Genomic DNA, 12,625 nt, shown 5'->3' with positions numbered 1-12,625 from the left:
ACGACACAGAGCTTCGACCTCAGCTCGAGCCAAATCATCGGCTGACTATCACCTGTACAAGGTTACATTAACACACTGACTGTACATAGTCCAGGACCTGACTATCACCTGTACAAGGTCACATTACAGTTTTTGCCCGTTGCTTGAACACGTTTTGCAAAACTTGACTCATTGTGTCAAAACTCTACACACAAGCAAATAAGACACAACACTGGGAAATAAACCATTCACATCTATGTCAAACTGAAACTCTGCAATGAAAACCTAACAATCCTTTGTCAAAATGTCACTCTGATGACAAAATGATACCCACTTGCATCATATGAATACACTTTCAGATCAGCAGCAACACACTAGTCTACTTTATATAAAACACTGCAGTCTTTCATTTTCACTGTTTTTATTCAGTTCCACAGAAGGCACGTTTTCACAACAACCAAAAAATTAAATACTCAATTCAAAATCATTACATTACAGTAGTGTATTTTACAGTACAGTAAATTCAGTTAAAGCAAAAATAAAACAAACAATACACTACTGTAAATACAGAAAAACACAATTGTGCGCAAGTGGGCTTATGGATCCTGCCGTCTGTTGGGGTCTGGCCACAGGATCTCATCAACATCACAAGCAATGTCTTCTCTCGCTAAGCATCGGGGAAAATATCCCCTTGTGTGCTGAATCCATCCCTGGATTGACCTTACCTCAGTGTCTCCGCAGGCCTGTTCCATTGCCTGCAGAAGAGGCGTACAAGCATGTGGTTGGCGGTCATATACGCGCCATCTCCAAGCGGAAAAGAATTCCTCTATGGGATTTAGAAATGGCGAGTAAGGGGGCAAGTACACAACTTCAAATTGATCATGGTTAGTGAACCAGTTCTGGACCAGAGCAGCCCGATGGAAACTAACATTATCCCAGACAACAACAAACCTGGGCTGCTCTGGTCTATCCTGTACAACTGCATCATGAAGTGCATCTAGAAATGTGATTATGTGTTGTGCATTATAGGGACCCAGTTTGGCATGATGGTGCAGTAGCCCTCGAAGACTTATGGCGGCACACAATGTGATATTTCCCCCGCGCTGCCCCGGAACGTGTACAATTGCCCTTTGGCCAATTATATTACGTCCCCGTCATCTGTTTTTGCTAAGGTTGAATCCAGCCTCGTCAATGTAAATACATTCATGAGGCTGGGCAGCTCCATCCATGTCCAAGATTCTCTGTAACAAAAAATACATATTGTAGATGGCTTTACTCAAAGCACACAACTACACATACAGAACCGCCCCACCCCACCACACAGGTACCTGTGTAGCTTTCTGAATGTATCTATGTGGTACTGATCCAGTGGTACATATTCAAGCTGTTACTGGACTGCACCCATTCTGTATTGTAAATGTAAAGGACTGTAACACTTACCTGTACATATTCATGTCGAACTTCCTTGACCCTGACACCGTTCCTCTCAGATGGGACCCTGTACAATTGCTTCATGGTCATGTTGTGCTTTACCAAGATGCGTCTGACAGTGGTAATGCTCACTCGATTTATGTTGTTGAATACTTGCCCATCTGCAAGTATTTGTTGCTGTAGCTGGTGGAGATGGATTGCATTGTTTGCTCTGACTAGGTTCACTATGGCAAGTTCCTGCTGTTGGGTGAACAGGCGTTGGCGTACACCCCCAGTAGGTCTTCTAGCCATTCTGTAGAAAAATGCAACCACAAATTGTTATTGTTTGCTTCTTTTTTACAGTACTGTATATAACTGTACTTTACTGTATTTACCATACACAGTACTGAAACATCTCAACACGTTATCACGGTATGTTTCACAAAATTACCACTTTTGTTTGAAAAGGAGCATTAGCCACCCTGCAATACAGTACATGTGATACGGTAATGTGATATGGTACAGTACTGTAAATACTCTAGATACAGTCTGAGTAGAGTAGAGAGCTGAAGACATACCTGTTTTCCAGTCGGAATGTCCTTATTATGACTGAACTGTGAAACGGCTTAGATTAGGGTGGACTCTCTGACCAGCTTCCCTCATGGTCAGGCCATAGTTTATGACATGGTCCACCAAAGTTGCTCTTATGTCATCCGAAATAATGGTCCTTGCATGGCCTCTTCGACCACGTCCTCCTCTCTCTCTCTCTGTCTTCCTCTTCCTCTGCCTCTAGCTCTCCCTGCCTCCATGCTTGCAAAGTTCTCAAAATGGCTTCACTGAGGCCTTTTTGTAGCTGGCTGATTAGTGTTCAGTTTAGTAAGTAAGTATTTTCAGGTGTGTGTCTAAGTATTTTCAATTAACCAATGTGTGTTGTGTTTTGAATAGATGTGTTTTCCTAATGGTACCCTGAGATTTCATTTTTGAACTAAGTGTCTTATGTATGAAATAGTGTGTAGTGTGCAGGAGCAAGTGTGTTGCAGAAAGGAGCAAGTGTGTTACAGAATTGCAACTAAAGTGCAAAGCAGCACTTTTGTTTAAGGTATGGTTACACTTTGTTTAAGGTGTAGTAACAACAACTTCAAGTCATGTTACTTTGGTTTAAGCATGTGTCTACAGTGTTCAAGCAACGGGCAAAAACTGTAACACACTCAGACCAGATTTAAACTGGGACAGAGAGTTTTCTTGTAGCGTCTCTGCAGACGTGGCACTTCCTGTGTGTTTTGTGTGTGCAGCATGTTCCTGTGGATCATTAACACAGCAGAAGACGCACTTTGTGACACTGATGAGGTGAGTCCACATAAAAGCCATTATCACTTTATTGATTTGCCTTCATAAATCTGCAGGGATATAAAATATGGAGGGCTTTAATCTAAAATACTGAGATGCTAAAGATGATATACAGCCATATAAAATATTAGAGACACTTAGTTCATTAAGTGCACTGATGAGGAAGAGTCAAGTTGGAGCCATTATTGCTAATAGATTTCTCTCATTAAACCTGTAAGAATTAAAAAGGAGGAGATGCAGATATATACTTCATTTTAAACTTTGATATTTTGGGGGTAATTATCTTGTTAGGCGTCTCATCCAGAGTCACAGGAAAAGATCAGCATCACTTTTATATCTGTGTGTGTGTGTGTGTGTGTGTGTGTGTGTGTGGTACAGGCAGGTTTAAGGTTAGCTCAGTGCACAGAGCTGAGCACAGTCACAGCTTCAGTTTGACTTGTTGTACAATGTAAAGAAGGATCTGAAGCACGAGTGTTGTATTGTACTGTTAGTGTTGTGTTGTGTTGTTAGTGTTGTATTGTTGTGTTGTACTGTTAGTGTTGTGTTGTACTGTTAGTGTTGTGTTGTTGCTGACTGAGAGTCAAAGCTCTATTGAGCCTTGTATTCCTTTAGCCCTTAGCAGTAATGATTTTATGAGCTTTTTTAATGACAAAATTCTAACTATTAGAGGCAAAATTCATGACCTCCTGTCCTCAGATAGTACCTATCTAACCTCAAACACAGCTGTAAGACCTAATATATATTTAGATTGCTTCTCCCCAATTTCTCTTCAAGAATTGACAGCAGTGATTTCTTCATCTAAATCATCAACGTGTCTCTTAGACCCCATCCCAACTAGGCTACTTAAGGAGGTCTTTCCTTTAGTTAACACTCATATATTAGATATGATAAATATATCCTTATTAACAGGCTATGTACCACAGTCTTTTAAGGTAGCTGTAATTAAACCTCTCCTAAAAAAGCCCACCCTGGATCCAGAGGTGTTAGCCAACTATAGACCAATATCTAATCTTCCCTTTATGTCAAAGATCCTTGAGAAAGTAGTCGCAGACCAGCTGTGTGATTTTCTCAATGATAATAATTTATTTGAGGAATTTCAGTCAGGATTTAGAGTGCATCATAGCACTGAGACAGCACTAGTTAAAATTACAAATGACCTTCTGATTGCTTCAGACAAAGGACTCGTCTCTGTTCTTGTTTTATTAGATCTTAGTGCGGCGTTTGACACAATTGACCATCAAATTCTACTGCAGAGACTGGATCACTTAATTGGCCTAAAAGGTTCAGCACTAAGCTGGTTTAAATCTTATTTATCTGATCGTTTTCAGTTTGTTGACGTTCATAATGAATCATCCTTACGTACCAAAGTTTGTTTTGGAGTTCCGCAAGGTTCTGTGCTCGGACCAATCCTATTTACTCTATATATGCTTCCTTTAGGTAACATCATTAGAAATCACTCTATAAACTTCCATTGTTATGTGGATGATACTCAGTTGTATTTATCGATGAAGCCAGAAGAAAGTAATCAATTAACTAAACTCCATAACTGCCTTAAAGACATAAAAATTTGGATGAGCACCAATTTCCTGATGTTAAATTCAGAAACAAAACTGAAGTTATTGTTCTTGGCCCCAAACAACTCAGAGACTCTTTATCTGATGACATAGTTTCTCTAGATGGCATTGCTCTGGCCTCTAGCACTACCGTAAGAAACCTCGGAGTAATATTTGATCAAGATTTGTCTTTTAATTCTCATTTAAAACAAACCTCACGGACTGCATTTTTTCATCTGCGTAATATTGCTAAAATTAGGCCTATCCTGACCCGAAAAGATGCAGAAAAATTGGTCCACGCTTTTGTTACCTCAAGGCTGGATTACTGTAACTCTCTATTATCAGGTAGCTCTAGTAAGTCCTTAAAAACTCTCCAGCTAATTCAGAATGCAGCAGCTCGTGTACTAACAGGAACTAAGAAACGAGATCATATTTCTCCTGTTTTAGCTTCTCTGCACTGGCTCCCTGTAAAATCCAGAATTGAATTTAAAATCCTACTGTTAACTTATAAAGCTCTAAATGGTCAAGCTCCGTCATATCTTAGAGAGCTCATAGTGCCATATTATCCCACCAGAACACTGCGCTCTGAGAACGCAGGGTTACTCGTGGTCCCTAAAGTCTCCAAAAGTAGATCAGGAGCCAGAGCCTTCAGCTATCAGGCTCCTCTCCTGTGGAATCATCTTCCTGTTACGGTCCGGGAGGCAGACACCGTCTCCACATTTAAGACTAGACTTAAGACTTTCCTCTTTGATAAAGCTTATAGTTAGGGCTGGCTCAGGCTTGCCCTGTACCAGCCCCTAGTTAGGCTGACTTAGGCCTAGTCTGCCGGAGGACCCCCCTATAATACACCGGGCACCTTCTCTCTCTCTCTCTCTCTCTCTCTCTCTCTCTCTCTCTCTCTCTCTCTCATCCTATTACTGCATCTTGCTAACTCGGCCATTCTGGATGTCACTAACTCGGCTTCTTCTCCGGAGCCTTTGTGCTCCACTGTCTCTCAGATTAACTCATATCACAGCGGTGCCTGGACAGCGTGACGTGTGTGGTTGTGCTGCTGCCGTGGTCCTGCCAGATGCCTCCTGCTGCTGCTGCTATCATTAGTCATTAGTCATACTTCTACTGTTATTATACACATATGACTATTGTCACACATGTATACTGCCAGATATTAATACATACTTTCAACATATTGTACCACAGTAGCCAGAACTATAACTATAATATTATTACTTTCAATAATGTTGTTGTAAGCTACTGTCATTACCTGCATCTCTCTCTCTCTCTCTCTCTCTCTGTCTCTGTCTCTCTCTCTCTCTCTCTCTCTCTCTCTGTCTCATTGTGTCATATGGATTACTGTTAATTTATTATGCTGATCTGTTCAGTACGACATCTATTGCACGTCTGTCCGTCCTGGAAGAGGGATCCCTCCTCAGTTGCTCTTCCTGAGGTTTCTACTGTTTTTTTTCCCCGTTAAAGGGTTTTTTGGGGAGTTTTTCCTGATCAGCTGTGAGGGTCTTAAGGACAGAGGGATGTCGTATGCTGTAAAGCCCTGTGAGGCAAATTGTGATTTGTGATATTGGGCTTTATAAATAAAATTGATTGATTGATTGATTGTTGTGTTGTTAGTGTTGTATTGTTAGTGTTGTGTTGTACTGTTAGTGTTGTGTTGCATTGTGTTGTATTGTCAGTGTTGTGTTGTACTGTTAGTGTTGTGCTGTTAGTGTTGTTAGTGTTGTGTTGTACTGTTAGTGTTGTATTGTTAGTGTTGTGTTGTTAGTGTTGTGTTATGTTGTTAGTGTTTTGTTTTGTTGTGTTGTTAGTGTTGTGTTGTGTTGTTAGTGTTTTGTTGTGTTGTTAGTGTTTTATTGTTAGTGTTGTGTTGTGTTGTTAGTGTTGTGTTATGTTGTTAGTGTTGTGTTGTGTTGTGTTGTTAGTGTTGTGTTGTGTTGTGTTGTTAGTGTTTTGTTGTGTTGTTAGTGTTTTGTTGTTAGTGTTGTGGTATGTTGTTAGTGTTGTGTTGTGTTGTTAGTGTTTTGTTGTGTTGTTAGTGTTGTGTTGTGTTGTTAGTGTTGTGTTGTGTTGTGTTGTTAGTGTTTTGTTGTTAGTGTTGTGTTGTGTTGTTAGTGTTGTGTTGTTAATGTTGTGTTGTTAGTGTTCTGTTGTTAGTGTTGTGTTGTGTTGTGTTGTTAGTGTTGTGTTGTGTTGTATTGTGTTGTTAGTGTTGTGTTGTGTTGTTAGGGTTGTGTTGTTAATGTTGTGTTGTTAGTTGTGTTGTTAGTGTTGTGTTATGTTGTTAGTGTTGTGTTGTTAGTTTTGTGGTATGTTGTTAGTGTTGTGTTGTGTTGTGTTGTTAGTGTTGTGTTATGTTGTTAGTGCTGTGTTGTTAGTGTTGTGGTATGTTGTTAGTGTTGTGTTGTGTTGTTAGTGTTTTGTTGTGTTGTTAGTGTTGTGTTATGTTGTTAGTGTTGTGTTGTTAGTGTTGTGGTATGTTGTTAGTGTTGTGTTGTGTTGTTAGTGTTGTGTTATGTTGTTAGTGTTGTGTTGTTAGTTTTGTGGTATGTTGTTAGTGTTGTGTTGTGTTGTGTTGTTAGTGTTGTGTTATGTTGTTAGTGCTGTGTTGTCAGTGTTGTGTTATGTTGTTAGTGTTGTGTTATGTTGTTAGTGTTGTGTTGTTAATGTTGTGTTGTTAGTGTTATGTTGTTAATGTTGTGTTGTTAGTGTTGTGTTGTTAATGTTTTGTTGTGTTGTTAGTGTTGTGTTGTGTTGTTAAGGTTGTGTAGTTAATGTTGTGTTGTTAGTGTTGTGTTGTTAGTGTTGTGTTGTTAGTGTTGTGTTGTTAAAGTTGTGTTGTTAGTGTTGTGTTGTTAATGTTGTGTTGTTAATGTTGTGTTGTGTTGTTAGTGTTGTGTTGTGTTTTATTGTTAGTGTGTTGTGTTGTTAGTGTTGTGTTGTTAATGTTGTGTTGTTAATGTTGTGCTGTTAGTGTTGTGTTGTTAGTGTTGTGTTGTTAATGTTGTGTTGTTAGTGTTGTGTTGTTAATGTTGTGTTGTTAGTGTTCTGTTGTGTTTTATTGTTAGTGTTGTGTTGTTAGTGTTGTGTTGTTAATGTTGTGTTGTTAGTGTTGTGTTGTTATTGTTATGTTGTGTTGTTAATGTTGTGTTGTTAGTGTTGTGTTGTTATTGTTATGTTGTGTTGTGTTGTTAGTGTTGTGTTTTTAATGTTGTGTTGTGTTGTTAGTGTTGTGTTGTTAATGTTGTGTTGTTAGTGTTCTGTTGTTAGTGTTGTGTTGTGTTGTGTTGTTAGTGTTGTGTTGTGTTGTATTGTGTTGTTAGTGTTGTGTTGTTAGGGTTGTGTTGTTAATGTTGTGTTGTTAGTGTTGTGTTGTGTTGTGTTGTTAGTGTTGTGTTGTGTTGTGTTGTTAGTGTTGTGTTGTGAATGTTGTGTTGTGTTGTTAGTGTTGTGTTGTTAGTGTTGTGTTGTTAATGTTGTGTTGTGTTGTTAGTGTTCTGTTGTTAGTGTTGTGTTGTTAATGTTGTGTTGTTAGTGTTGTGTTGTTAGTGTTCTGTTGTTAGTGTTGTTAGTGTTGTGTTGTTAATGTTGTGTTGTTAATGTTGTGTTGTTAGTGTTCTGTTGTTAGTGTTGTGTTGTGTTGTTAGTGTTGTGTTGTGTTGTTAGTGTTGTGTTGTTAATGTTGTGTTAGTGTTGTGTTGTTAATGTTGTGTTGTTAATGTTGTGCTGTTAATGTTGTGCTATACGGGAAACTTGTTGTTAACAGAGAGTCGGCCATTTTGGAAGCATCAGGGTCAGAGTGCCACCTGCTGGCTGTTCACCAGGCTTGGCTGGTGTGGTATGGTTTGGTGTGGTGTGGTGTGGTGTGGTATGGTTTGGTGTGGTGTGGTGTGGTGTGGTATGGTTTGGTGTGGTGTGGTGTGGTATGGTATGGTATGGTTTGGTGTGGTATGGTGTGGTATGGTTTGGTGTGGTGTGGTGTGGTCTGGTGTGGTATGGTTTGGTGTGGTGTGGTGTGGTATGATATGGTATGGTTTGGTGTGGTTTGGTGTGGTGTGGTATGGTTTGGTGTGGTGTGGTGTGGTGTGGTATGGTATGGTTTGGTGTGGTATGGTGTGGTATGGTTTGGTGTGGTGTGGTGTGGTGTGATATGGGTTGGTGTGGTGAGGTGTGGTGTGGTGTGGTATGGTTTGGTGTGGTATGGTGTGGTATGGTTTGGTGTGGTTTGGTGTGGTATGGGTTGGTGTGGTGAGGTGTGGTGTGGTGTGGTATGGTTTGGTGTGGTATGGTGTGGTATGGTGTGGTGTGGTATGGTATGGTTTGGTGTGGTTTGGTGTGGTGTGGTGTGGTATGGTGTGGTATGGTATGGTATGGTATGGTATGGTTTGGTGCGGTATGGTGTGGTGTGGTGTGGTGTGGTATGGTATGGTATGGTTTGGTGTGGTGTGGTGTGGTGTGGTTTGGTGTGGTGTGGTGTGGTATGGTATGGTATGGTATGGTATGGTTTGGTGTGGTGTGGTGTGGTATGGTTTGGTGTGGTGTGGTGTGGTGTGGTATGGTATGGTATGGTATGGTTTGGTGTGGTATGGTGTGGTATGGTTTGGTGTGGTGTGGTGTGGTGTGGTATGGTATGGTTTGGTGTGGTGTGGTATGGTTTGGTGTGGTGTGGTGTGGTGTGGTATGGTATGGTTTGGTGTGGTGTGGTTTGGTGTGGTGTGGTGTGGTGTGGTATGGTTTGGTGTGGTTTGGTGTAGTGTGGTGTGGTGTGGTGTGGTATGGTGTGGTGTGGTGTGGTGTGGTGTGGTATGGTATGGTATGGTGTGGTATGGTGTGGTATGGTTTGGTGTGGTATGGTGTGGTATGGTTTGGTGTGGTGTGGTGTGGTGTGGTATGGTATGGTTTGGTGTGGTGTGGTATGGTTTGGTGTGTTGTGGTATGGTTTGGTGTGGTATGGTGTGGTATGGTTTGGTGTGGTGTGGTGTGGTATGGTATGGTTTGGTGTGGTATGGTTTGGTGTGGTGTGGTATGGTATGGTTTGGTGTGGTGTGGTGTGGTATGGTTTGGTGTGGTGTGGTGTGGTGTGGTATGGTATGGTGTGGTATGGTGTGGTTTGGTGTGGTGTGGTGTGGTGTGGTATGGTTTGGTGTGGTATGGTTTGGTGTGGTTTGGTGTGGTGTGGTGTGGTGTGGTGTGGTATGGTTTGGTGTGGTGTGGTGTGGTATGGTATGGTGTGGTGTGGTGTGGTGTGGTGTGGTATGGTTTGGTGTGGTGTGGTGTGGTGTGGTGTGGTGTGGTATGGTTTGGTTTGGTGTGGTGTGGTGTGGTATGGTTTGGTGTGGTGTGGTGTGGTGTGGTGTGGTATGGTTTGGTGTGGTGTGGTGTGGTGTGGTATGGTTTGGTGTGGTGTGGTGTGGTGTGGTGTGGTATGGTGTGGTGTGGTGTGGTGTGGTATGGTATGGTATGGTTTGGTGTGGTTTGGTGTGGTATGGTGTGGTATGGTTTGGTGTGGTATGGTATGGTTTGGTGTGGTGTGGTGTGGTGTGGTATGGTTTGGTGTGGTGTGGTGTGGTGTGGTATGGTTTGGTGTGGTGTGGTGTGGTTTGGTGTGGTGTGGTGTGGTGTGGTATGGTATGGTTTGGTGTGGTGTGGTGTGGTATGGTATGGTATGGTTTGGTGTGGTTTGGTGTGGTATGGTGTGGTATGGTTTGGTGTGGTGTGGTGTGGTATGGTATGGTTTGGTGTGGTGTGGTGTGGTGTGGTATGGTTTGGTGTGGTGTGGTGTGGTGTGGTATGGTGTGGTATGGTTTGGTGTGGTGTGGTGTGGTATGGTATGGTTTGGTGTGGTATGGTTTGGTGTGGTGTGGTGTGGTGTGGTATGGTATGGTTTGGTGTGGTGTGGTGTGGTGTGGTATGGTTTGGTGTGGTGTGGTATGGTGTGGTATGGTGTGGTATGGTTTGGTGTGGTGTGGTGTGGTGTGGTTTGGTGTGGTGTGGTGTGGTATGGTATGGTATGGTTTGGTGTGGTGTGGTGGTATTATGGTATATAGCGGTTTTGAGAAATCCAGACAGGTCTGAATATTAAATGTAAAACGTGCACAGAGCTCACTGTAAACATGAAACCAAAAAAGGTTCACAGGGTTCATTTGTGAGAACAAGAGGTTTCTGGGAGTTGTTGTCAGTGTTGGTGCAGCTGCTCCTGCTGTCTGAACTCATGCTGGGTCTGGGTCTGTGTCTGTGTCTGTGTCTGTGATGGATCAAACTGGAATTAATCTTTTCTTTGAGTTGTGTCTAAATGATAAATGTTGTACTGTTCCTTTAAATTCTGAGGTGGTGATGCTGTAGACTACATTCACTGTCAGTGTGTGTCTGCTTTGTGCTTGTACATAAGAATCTGTGAGAGTGATGCTCATTAATCACAGGCGGGATGACCCAAAAAAATCTCTTCTGTGCTCCACTCACAGAAAAGAAAGAAGGAGCACGCCCACCGTCACGAAGGAAGGGAACCACGGTGAGACTGAGCGTTCAGTTTGGAGGCTGCTGCTTCACCTCAAGGTGAATGTCAGACTGAAGCTGTGTGTGATGTGTAGAAACCTGTGAGGTCAGAAGAGGAGAGACACGACGGACTGGACGTCGCATCAGTGAAACTTCGTGCCTTCACACTGCTGCAGGCTGGACTCATCCAACTGGTGCTGACTTTAGTTTGCATTCATTACACCACCAACAGCAACTAATGTGGGAAGGATTTCAAGACCAGCTGCTGCAGGCGCCATCATTTAAAAGATTTCAGCTCAGGCTCAAACACAGTTTAATGCTTTTCAAGCAAAGTCAATCAATCAATCAATTTTATTTATAAATCCCAATATCACAAATCACAGTTTGCCTCACAGGGCTTTACAGCATACGACACCCCTCTGTCCTTAGGACCCTCACAGCTGATCAGGAAAAACCCCCCAAAGTGCAGGTTTTGTTCCAACAAAGTTTCTGCTGCTGTCAGACGACAGTGTTTCCACAGCTTGTAATAAACGAGGTCCTGTTGCATCATGAAAAGTAAAAGCTGAAAACACAGAAAGCTGCTGATGATGCAGCAGAGTCCCTCGCACTAATTAAAGAAATCAATAAATGGTTAGCGTGCAGAGTGCTGCCTCGGCTCATTCTATTTACAGAATCTGATTCTCACACTGATTTTTTTTAATTCAAGTTGTCACTCAAGTTTTTTTAAATAAAAAAATCTCAAGACAGATCATTCATGTTAAAATAAAAACAGTGAGGCCTCATCGTTACAGCAGAGAACTGTCACCCTCCCAATGTTTTAGAGCTTTGTCCAGCCTGCACCTGGTCGGTGACTTCCAATGTCAGACACCGTCAAGAGAGTCATACTTTCACATCAGCATGATACACAGCTGGTCCAGCGGTGTCGGGGGAAACACTGTGAGACAACAGTGAAAGTTCACGGAGCAGAATTCTGAGTAGAGCAGAGTCAGGTCAGAGACTACGTCACTTCAGAAACATTGATACGTTGCACATCTGAGGTTTGCAGAATTGTACGAGCTGATACACACACACACTGATCATTTATTGTTTCAGTTGATGACATCAACACTGATCCACTTTAAGGTGGTGACTTTTCCCTGTAATACTCTGAAGTCGTCTTTTATGGTTTCTCATCTTCCACAACACACACAGCGTCTGGTGTGTGTGTGTGTGTGTGTGTGTGTGTGTGTGTTGGTGTGTTTCAGGGACAGTTGTTTCCTCGACGGCAGCAGATGGACATAAAACAGTCAGACACAGAAACAAAACGGTTGGAAGTTTAAACACCCAACTGCTGCCGGAGTCGGCAGCCAAATGATGGTGTTGCCGTGGTAACAAATGCTGCTTTCTTAATTAGCATTTTAACTCAAGCACCAAATGAGATCCATTTGTGTGATAGAGACATTGTCAAACATTGTGAGGCTGCCAGACAAACACAAATGTCCTCTGCAGCACATTCAGACTCTGAGCTCAGTCTGATGGTTTTAAACTGCAGACACTTTAACGACTCGTGGAAACAGTGAAGATGATTTTGATCTGTCTGACTTGAGATGAGGCTGGAGGCTCGCAGAGTATTTCAGATGGAACATTAGTATTTTGGTGTGATTGGTCCAAACACTCACTGGCACAGAGGATGTTTCTGTGGTGTCAGATGGAAGTGGAACAGGGAAAAAATAAAAATGCTGAGTGTAAAATTGCCTGTGTGAGGCCTCTTTGAGCACAGATACTCAGAGAGGGAATCAAATGAAATCCCTCGGAGGTGTTGTGGCTCAGTCGTTCCGAGGGATTTTCAATAATGTGGC

General features: G+C 42.1%; 1 pseudogene; it reads right to left on the bottom strand.

Annotated features, from left to right (window-relative positions):
• Window positions 1-567: 567 nt before the first annotated feature.
• LOC144463904 (uncharacterized) lies at window positions 568-2,215 on the bottom strand (annotated as a pseudogene).
• Between the last annotated feature and the right edge of the window lie 10,410 nt (window positions 2,216-12,625).

Source organism: Epinephelus lanceolatus, chromosome 7, assembly GCF_041903045.1.
Source record: "Epinephelus lanceolatus isolate andai-2023 chromosome 7, ASM4190304v1, whole genome shotgun sequence".
NCBI classification, from domain to species: domain Eukaryota; kingdom Metazoa; phylum Chordata; class Actinopteri; order Perciformes; family Serranidae; genus Epinephelus; species Epinephelus lanceolatus.
Note: the sequence above shows the minus strand (reverse complement) of the source record. Positions and strands in the feature narration are given on the sequence as shown.